The 10,297-nt window shown below is 43.0% G+C and overlaps 1 long non-coding RNA gene across 1 annotated transcript in view; it reads left to right on the top strand.

Annotated features, from left to right (window-relative positions):
* The first annotated feature begins 1,761 nt into the window (after positions 1 to 1,761).
* The window catches only part of LOC142819366 (uncharacterized), a 38,891-nt gene continuing 30,355 nt past the window's right edge, over positions 1,762 to 10,297 (top strand). Inside the window, exons 1-2 of the long non-coding RNA XR_012897243.1 lie at positions 1,762 to 1,944; positions 3,508 to 3,634. This is a non-coding gene — a long non-coding RNA (uncharacterized LOC142819366). The remainder of the gene's footprint in view (positions 1,945 to 3,507; positions 3,635 to 10,297) is intronic.

The raw sequence follows: 10,297 nt of genomic DNA, 5'->3' as shown, positions 1-10,297 counted from the left end.
ACAACTCCAGCTGGTTTCCGTGGCGTGTCTCAACTTTCTTTCTTTAATAAATAAATAAAAATCCCAGACCCGGTGGTTTAGTTTATTACAGCAGACTTCCCCCTTAGATGCACATATATATCAAGCCCCACACACTGTGGCTGCTATATATATTATAACTAACTTGTTTATGTCAGACAGGACAGTGATATATGGTTCCAGTTAGAGTTGTTATATTTATTCTGAATAATAGTCTATGAAGTTCACACCTCTAAGGCTAATTATCTGGGATCCAACCCTGATTTCTGTACATGTATTTTTATCTGGAGTCCGAACTGTTGTGCGTCACAGGCACAGAACAAGAGACACCAAAATGTTGCTAATGCCTGAGGACCCTGTAATGGCCAGGGAATTGAGTAGGTAGATCTGAGTGTTCCACTGAATACAGATGACTGTTCCTGTAGATTTTCACATGTGTAAATTAGAGGTTGTCTAGCCCTGACAAACTGCTTTACCTTCCAGCGCTTTGTGTACCGTTGCTCTGACTATTCATTTTATAGTCATTCATTTTCGTGTGAGTTGCTTTGTAATTTAAGTGATCTTGTCTTTTGCTCCATGGCTAGATGATGGAAATTTTAAAACTGGGAAAATGACAAAAACAAGAATGCATAATGCCCCTCTTGGACAACTGTTGTCCCTTAAAAGTGTGCTTGGCTTTTGAAAGATACTCCTTGTCCGAGTAATGTTCCCTTTACTTAACATGGGGAACAGTGGTAAAATCAGGAATATCTCTCAAATTTGTAGATCCATTTTGAAGGCCTCTCCCCAATCCCAGGCTTCAGACCTCAAGTGCTAACCTGAGCTGCATCTTCAAAGCATTGTCTACACAGCTATTTTCAGAGCGCTAGTCAGAGTCTGACTAACGAGTCTATCGACATGAGTTGGGAGGTACCCTGTGGGGCAGGATTTCATACTAGGCCTATAATGAATATTTTCATCTCTACCTATTTTACTGTAATGTGGTCCTAAATGGTGGATTTGTTTTCCACTCCAGTACTGTCCAAGAGGACAGTTTCTGAGTGAGGCTTATATATATTTGATCCTGTTTCCAGATGGACTTGTCACTCCAGGAAGACTGAGAAGGGTGTGACAGTCCAGTTCTCCACCACTGTAGTCAATATGGGTGTGTCTAGACTACAGGGTTTTGTTGACAAAAGTGGACTTTTGTCGACAAAACTATACCTGCGTCTACACTACTGCCGACATAACATCGACAGAACTCAGCAGTTTTGTTGACGGCGGTAAATCTTATTCTACGAGGAATAATGCCGTTTGTCAACAGAGTTCTGTCGACAGAAGGCGTTATTGCATCTACACTGTCCTTTGCGTCTACACTCTCATGTCGACAAAGTGGCTTGTTTTGTCGACAGAACTGGCTGTAGTCTAGACGCTCTTTGTAGTCAGAAGCTTTGTCAACAGTATCTGTCGACAAAGTTTCTGTTGACAAAAGCCTGTAGTCTAGACATACCCTATGGTCTGAATTTCAGAAATGTTGAGCACCGGCAATTCCAACTCAAATCATGAAATCACGGGGAGTTGTGAGAAGCTCAGAGTCTCTGAAAATCATCCCTTGGGGGCTTTATCATTGACATGGGCTGGAGTAAACTCACAGCAGGACTGGATACCTGTTCTGCTTTTCAATGATCACCATTATGGGGATGTAAGTGAGAAGATAAGTTAGTGGGACAGTGACTTACCTTGTTTCGTTCCCCTGTTAGGTCAGAAACCCAACAAATTGAAGCAACAAGTTATGGTTTGGCATTCCTGGAAAAATGTGAAGAAAAGGAATTATTTACTGCGCCACCTCAGTGAAGGCAATGAATTTGCTGCCCAGCATAGATCTTCAGCTCATGTGGATTGGTACAGCCCTATTGACTGCAGTAGAGCTGTGTCACTATATATCAAGTGAGTACTGGGGAGCTGGCCCTCTCCTTATATCACTGTAAATCAGATCCAAAACTGATCCATTTAATTTAATCTTCATGGGACTAATCATAGGGCCTTGGCTCTTGGGTTTTGCTGCTTTAATCACACTAGAAAATGAGACTCCCTCGGAGCCTGGAATCAATCACACAATTAACATTCACTTCTAAATATTTTGTTATTGTTAATATTTGCTGCCCTAAGCAACCATTTCTTCTTTTATAACTGAGCCAGCCATGGGAGCCAGAAGCCATGGTCAGGCAGAATGTGCACTGTCATACCCCTGTATGGACAATTAAGCACCAGAAGGAGTCACCAAAGGAGGCTGCGGTAATCCTGTCACTAAGGGGTTTTGAGAACAGGCCAGCCTAACACCTGTCAGTGATGACATGAGTGTACTTAACCCTGACTCTGTGAAGGGGGATGGACTAGGCGACCCCTTCAATGGCGGCCCCCCCCTTTCCCCCCAGCCCTACATTTCATGATCGGGGCAAGCTCTTACAGTTATCAGAGACTGTGTGTTGAACCATTAGCTGCTGGGTATTTGATACACAGTACAGTCAGTTTAATGAGATGAGGAAGTTAGTTGTCTTGCAGTCCCAGTGTCACAAGGATATTGCCTCACTGTCCAGCTAGGGTTTTGTTTGTTTTTCAAAAAGGGGTGCTGAGTCCATCATAGAAGTTGCACCTGGATCGCTAGCAGCCCTAACTGTGCTCAGCGGGATCGAGGGGTTAGGTTCTCTATTGGACCATGTCATTTAGTCATCCCCAAGGTAAATACTATCAGAGCTGGGGGAGAGGAGTAGGTGAATGAATGTGAAGGGGAAGGAGAAGAGGAGAGGGAGACTGTTCTTACCTATCTTTGGGAAAGAGGATATGCCCAATTAAGTCCAGTTGAGTCAGGAGCTTGCTGCCATATAAGTAAATAGTAAAAATAGTTAGTAAATAGATCTCCTTCCTCTAAGGAGAGTCACGTTGGTGGAACTTCTTGGGATGTAAGTGCATCCATATGGGCTCCCATCCTGGGATCCATGGGGCAATTTATTTAAAAGTCCAAAGATCTCTCTTAAATGGCTGCTCCCCCACCATCATATTGGGTAGAGACCACACATAAGTTCTTCCGATGTTTTGAAAGCCTATAAAACGCCACACAAATTACAGAGCCAGTCAACAGCCTTCTGACTGAGGTTATTTGGCTACTTTATATGCTCTGTGGTAAAGGCAGTTTTTGGAAAATGTGACCCAGCTCAGAAATTCTACTAAGGGGACAAGAGCTTTGGTGTATGTGTGGGGTCTCAGGGAGTATTTAGTTATAACCACAAATGTTATCACAATGGAAGTAGGGTTTCCTTAGTAAGAGTTTTGTTGTGAGCTTGGACTGAAGCCACTGAGTAATCTGAAATAGTGTGTAAATAGAATGTGAACTATGGGCTCATTAATTTATGGGTGAGAAGTTAGCATGTCTTATCAGGAAGTGCTTTCAGATTTTTCTTCTCAACATTTATTATCATTGACTTGATGGCTTCTCTCTGTGACCGCACCCAGAATTTCCTGTCCTACTCTGAGCACGTCTCTGCCAAAAAGATATTGACTAATGGACGTCTGAGAAGAATAAGAGTGAGCATCAGGGGGAAGAGATTGAGTTTGGAGGAGCGACGGGTAATGAAAAGAGGTAAGTACATATGGCCATGTGTGGTAATGAGACATGAGAGCAGTCTGTAGATATTTGAATGACGTAAACAATAAGGGTAGTGAAAATTATATCAGGTTATATAGCTAGTATTAATGAGATGAAATGAACAAAAGAAAATATAGACTAGAAAATGTCCTTCAAGAGAAATTCTGTATTGGCAAGGAGATGGACTAGGAAACCTGCTAATATATATCTAGCACTTATCGATCTTACCAGTGAGTTTCCCTCATTATCCCCATTTTGCAAATGGGAAAATAGAGGCAAATAAGCATGAAGTGATTTGCCCAGTTTGTCAGTGAGGGTTCGTCTAAACTACATGACTCCATCGATGGAGCCATGTAGATTTGTTTGTTTGGAAAAGTCAAATGAAGCTGCAATTTAAATGATCGCGGCTTCATTTAAATTTACATGGCTGCCGCGCTGAGCCGACAAACAGCTGATCAGCTGTTTGTCCTCTCAGCGCGCTAGTCTGGATGCTCCCCTGTCGACATCAAAGCCCTTTGTCTGCAGCCCCAGTAAACCTCATCCCACGAGGAATAACAGGGCTGCCGACAAAGGGCTTTGATGTCGGCAGGGGAGCGTCCAGACTAGCGCGCTGAGCGGACAAACAGCTGATCAGCTGTTTATTGGCTCAGCGCGGCAGCCATGTAAATTTAAATGAAGCCGCGATCATTTAAATCGCGGCTTCATTTGACTTTGCCTATGTGTCTAATCTACATGCCTCTGCTGACAGAGGCATGTAGTCTAGACACAGCCTGAGAGGCCCAGAACAGACTCTGGTTTGGCCTCTGGTGTAAAGGCTGGATTCTCAGTGGGTGGAAATGAATGAGTTGTAGGGAACTCCACTGACTTATGCAAGGTGCAGAGTTAGCATATTGTCTTCATTGAAAACCCACAATTCTGCTCATTTAAAGTCATTGTCAAAACTGTCATTTGAGTGCCAAGGCACAGGGCAGGACAGCAACGGGGAAATTCACCCCTGTGCAGAGGTCTAGCCAAAGTTCTTGGCACTACTTAAATATAGGGATTAGGTGGGATTTAAGTGGTACCTAGCAATTGTTCTGGCCCTTTTTCAAGCATGAGGTTTACTCTGTGTGAGTGAAGGATTGCTGGACTGCCCTTTCTAGTCATTTTTTTAAACAGAGCTTCAGTATATTGCACGTTGACCTGGATAAGTAGCAAAAGAAAAATCACAAATTTGCAGAAAGAAAACATGATGTTTTCATGAGATGTTTTCATGAGACCTGCCCTCCAGCTGTTCCCTGCGCAAGACCCAAGGTGGCAGGGGCTGTGCTACCTGGCTGTCGGTTGCTCCCCGGGACAGGCTCAGGCCGTGCTGCTCTCTGAGGCTGGGGTGCTCGCTGCCCCCTTAGGTCATTCTGGAGTATAACTGCCCCTGTTATCACATCTCTCCCTTTCTGTTTGATGAGAAACAATCACATTCCACACACGTCCCATTGTCCTGGCACAGCCAAATCCTGACCATGCTCTCAATTATGATAAGAGGAAGCTACATGCCCCATTTGGTGCTCCTAGTTCTTACTTTTTAGGAGGATTTCTTGAACAAATAGACTCAGAGATGGACACACACACACAGATGCACGGTACAAACTCTCTCAAATATTTGCCTGATTCACCACTGAAATCAGTGGGGCTGCTGAAACTGTAGAGTAAGAGAGTGGTGAATCAGGGCCAGCATTTATTAAATGAAGCATAGAGTTTGGATTAGCCGCTGGGAGAGGGGAGAGTGCGCTGATGGTTGGAATTCATTCAGGCCCTCAACTAAGATATAAAAAGGAGTCTAAAAAGAGAAACTCCAATATGGAGGATGACAGCTAACACTGATATCAATATTGCTTGTGTCCAGAAAGTTGTGATGCTTCTGATGTAGGTGCCATAGCTGGAGATTAAGCTGCTTTCCCGTTAAGAGAGAGGCAAAGAAAAATGAATCCCTATTTCATTTCTCCAGACATGTTTTCATTTAAGTGGTATAAGCCTCTCAAGAATCTGTGTTCTTTCTGCTTGTTGTATTGAAGTCCCTTGAAGTGGTGCCAAAAAATCTTTACGGAGTGGAAAAATGGGTCTTGTTTTGTTAACTCGGTGGAACTATTGAATGATGTCATGGCAAAAGTGCTTTTATCTGGAAGCACAAAAGCAAGAGGGGCCCATCAGCAGTCCGTATAAGTGACTGGATAATTTATACGGCATTGAAAGGTAGCTTTGGTGGTCACAATTAGAAGTGCTGGCAACCAAACATAAAGGCTGAGTTTGAACCTGAAATTTTGATAAAATACTGCGTGCGTGAGATGTAAATAGAAATGAACATGCAGGCAAATCATTCTCTGCTTGTTTGTAAAGTTTTTTATTTTATTATACATGGACTTTCCATATAAGACTTAACATATGTTATTCATTACCTTTATATTTTACCTTGGAAAGATTAATTTGTGTTGGATCAGCCTCTTAGCATCATCTAGCCTCATTTTATTCAAATTTCAAAAATGGCAACCAATAGTTATATGATCATTTTGATCCAGATTTAACAGTCGTAGAATCATAGACTCAAAGAACCATAGAGCTGGAAGAGACCTCAGAAGGTCATCAAGTCCAGCCCCCTGTCCTAAGCAGGACCAATCCCAACTAAATCAACCCAGCCAGGGCTTTGTCAAGCCGAGACTTAAAAATCTCTAGGGATGGAGACTCAACTACTTCCCTAGGAAACCCATTCCAGTGCTTCACCACCCTCCTAGTGAAATAGTTTTTCCTAATATCCAACCTGGACCTCTCCCACCACAACTTGAGACCATTGTTCCTTGTTCTGCCATCCGTCAGTACTGAGAACAGCCTCTCTCCATCCTCTTTGGAACCTCCCTTCAGGAAGTTGAAGGCTGCTATCAAATCTCTCCTCACTCTTCTCTTCTGCAAACTAAATAGACCCAAATCCCTCCGCCTCTCCTCGTAGGTCATGTGCTCCAGCCCCCTAATCATTTTGGTTTCCCTCTGCTGGACCCTCTCCAATGCGTCCACATCCTTTTTGTAGTGGGGGGCCCAGAACTGGACACAATACTCCAGATGTGGCCTCACCAGATCCGAATAAAGGGGAATAATCACATCTCTGGATCTGCTGGCAATGCTCCTCCTAATGCAACCTAATATGCCATTAGCCTTCTTGGCTACAAGGGCACACTGTTGACTCATATCCAGCTTCTCATCCACTGTAATCCCCAGGTCCTTTTCTGCAGAACTGCTGCTTATCTAGTTGGTCCCCAGCCTGTAACAATGCTTGGGATTCTTCTGTCCCAAGTGCAGGACTCTGCACTTGTCCTTGTTAAACCTCATCAGATTTCTTGTGGCCCAATCCTCCAATTTGTCATTTTTCTACTTACAAGAGTTCTCATGTTCTGTCTCTACAAGACACTAATATTGAGAGGTCTCTCCCTCTCTGAAATTTGGCTATCACACATTGGGCCGCTAATTAGTAGTAATTACATGATTTCACGTTTCAAGTTTCTGAGAGGCTTTGACAAAATGAGCAAAAAGGAAAAATAACATGTAGAGTAAAATCCTGACCCTACTGAACTCAGTGGAATTTGTTCTACAGGGTTTGTCTAGACTGCATTCCTCTGTCAGTAGAGGGATGCAGATTAGGCAGGTCGACATTGCAAACGAGGCAGGAATTTAAATAACCCGTGCCTAATTTGCATAAAAATGGCTTCTGCATTTTGCCAACTCAGCACTTTGTCGGCAAAAAGCGGCAGTCTAGGGTGGGATCTGTCGAGAAAAAAAGCCTTTTTTGACAGATCCTGTAAACCTCCTTGCAGGAGGCATAAGGGATCTGTCAAAAAAGGCTTTCTTTCTTAACAGATCCCCCTCTAGACTGCCGTTTTTTGCCGACAAAGTGCCGAGTTGGCAAAATGCAACAGCCATTTTTATGTAAATTAGACGTGGTTTATTTAAATCCCTGCCTCGTTTGCAATGTCAACCTGCCTAATCTGCATCCCTCTGCCGACAGAGGGATGCAGTCTAGACATATCCACAGAGTTGAATGAGCATCACAGTTGGACACAGAACCCACATTGACTCTCCGTCCTAAGGCCTATTGACTGCATCATGCTGATATCCCTTACTTGGACACGTTGATTGATGTCACTGGAATTACATCCAATGTGAGGCACTACACAAACTTTTCTTACCATCTTGTGTTAATGCCTTTCGATACTGGCCTATAACAATTCCTAATTACCCAGTCTTGGGCTTTCTGCATAACACTGGTTGCATCCTGACCAACAGTAGCCTCTGTTCCTATGACCGTTGCTTCCTTCTGAGCACAGACCAGCGGCCATTTTGAGGTTTTCAACTCCCATGACAAACTATGTTGTTTGTATTTTTGTGTTTCTTGACAGGATTTTTCTGATGGAAAATACAGTTTCTGAAAAATCAAAATGTTCCCATTTTTTGCTGAAAAAAATTCATTCTTCTACCAGGAAAATCAGAATGAACTATTTAATTTCAACTCAAATCCAAATATTTTTTTATTTTATTGAATTGACACCAAAATGTTGTGTTCAGAATTGGTTCAGAATTCCTATTCCTTCCTAACGGCTTGGCTTCCTGGAGGGCTACCTTTCCCATAATGCAATGTGGATTTCCCTTTGGCAGAGTTGCTTGGTGCATCATCAAAGATAAAAGAGCTGCAGTGGTGGTGGCTGGAGCCCCAAGCCCTTTAAATTGACACCAGAGACCTGGGAGGCACGCTCCGGGGAGCACTGAGGGCTGGCTGTCCTGGCCTTGCCCCTTCTGGCTGAGGCCCAGGCCCTTCTGGGAATGTAGAGCTACCCCCTACACCTTCCCAGCGGCTCAGCAATTCTGTTGGCCGCCCTGATGGTGGAGAATTCTCCATGACCCTTGGAAAATTGTTCCAAGGGCTAATTACTCTCATTGTTTAAAAAGTATGTCCTATTTCCAGTCTGAATGTGTCTAGTTTCAACTTCCAGTCATGTTAGACCTTTCTCTCGTAGATTGAAGAGTCTATTATTAAATATTTGTTCTTCATGTGGGTACAAGCAGATTGTAATCAAGTCTCCCTTGGGCATTTCTTTTTGTTAAGATAAACAGATTGAGCTCCTTGAAGGTCTATCATTATCAGGCATTCTTTCTATTTCTCCAGTCACTTTTACAGCTCCTCTCTAAACCAATTTATCCACATGCTTCTTGACTATAACTTCCAGGAGACCACATACCACTATGGAAAAAAATCAGTTGCTTCTCCAAAATGGAAGATCTCAGTATTGGGAATGGCACAATGTTTTCTTTTAAATGAAATGTCAAGCAACGTTTTTCAGAACTGAAGCGATTTTTACTCATGAAAGCTGATGCCCAAATAAATCTGTTCAGGCACGTCTACACTACACGGAAGATCAACGCTGCCGTGGTCAATCTTCCAGGGTTCAATTTAGCGGGTGTCATAGATCAAACTCAAAGAGCACCACCTTCAGTACTGGTACTCCCGCTCCTCATGAAGAGCAAGGGAACATGATAGGAGTGTTTGCTCCTTTCAGCCTCCCGCTGTGTGTACAGTATGGAAATTGAATGTAACATACATTGACTCCAACTACATAATTTTCATAGCTGGAGTTGCATATCTTACTTCAACCTTCTGATGTAATGAAGACCAGGCCTCGGTCTTTAAGGTGCCTCGGGACTCCTCATTGTTTTGTAGATGCAGACTAGTGTGACTACCCCTCTGAAATTTCTCCGAATGTTGAACCAAAACAATTTTCAATTTCTACTTTTGATCCCAATTTGCAGTTGGAACCTGGGTCTTGCAGATGGGTTTGCTAACCCATTTCAATCTTTTTCCTTTCTGTACGTCCTTTTCCATGATTAAAAATAAAAGTAATCAGAGAATCAGAGACCTGCTGGGCTGGAAGGCACCATGCGGATCATCATGTCCAACCTCCTGTGCTGAGGCAAGAACAAGTATACGTAGGCCATCCCTGATTTTTTTAAAAAATTTTCCTCAGGTCAGGTTGTGTCATTTTTTGTTGCGCTTCTCTGGACTCTCTTTATTTTATCTACATCTTTCCTAAAGTTCATCACCCAGGAGTGGACATGATACTTCTGCTGAAGCATCAACAGTGCCGAGCAAAGTGGGACAGTTGCCTTTCATATCTTACGTATGACAGTCCTGTTACAACACTCAGAATATTACCTTTTTTTGCAATATAATCATATTGAGCATTCATATTCAATTTGTGATCTGCTATTATAAAGTCTTACAATAGATACAGCTGATCTTTTCCAAATGTTCTGCAGGAGTCTCTTCACATCGTTTACAGCTGCTCAGAATGTCTGTAGAAAGCTTCATCATCTAAAAAAGCCCTCTTTTGTTCCCAGATGGATAATTCTTAGTGACAGCTTAGGCTGAGATTTTTCAAAGCCAGTGAAGGAATGGCACCCAGTTCCCATTAAAATAAATGGGATTTGGCTGGGAGGAGGACATTCAAATCCCCTAAGTGGGTTTGGCACTCATAGCTTGCTTTCCTCCATCTGTAGGTTTTAACTTCTGCTGCTGAGTGGTAAGAGGTTTCTTCCAGGATGGTAAATAAGTCCAGATATTCTCTGGCTACGTCTACACTGCAG

Source organism: Pelodiscus sinensis, chromosome 22 (genome assembly GCF_049634645.1).
Source record: "Pelodiscus sinensis isolate JC-2024 chromosome 22, ASM4963464v1, whole genome shotgun sequence".
NCBI lineage: Eukaryota > Metazoa > Chordata > Testudines > Trionychidae > Pelodiscus > Pelodiscus sinensis.
This window is presented reverse-complemented; position numbering and strand designations above follow the sequence as displayed.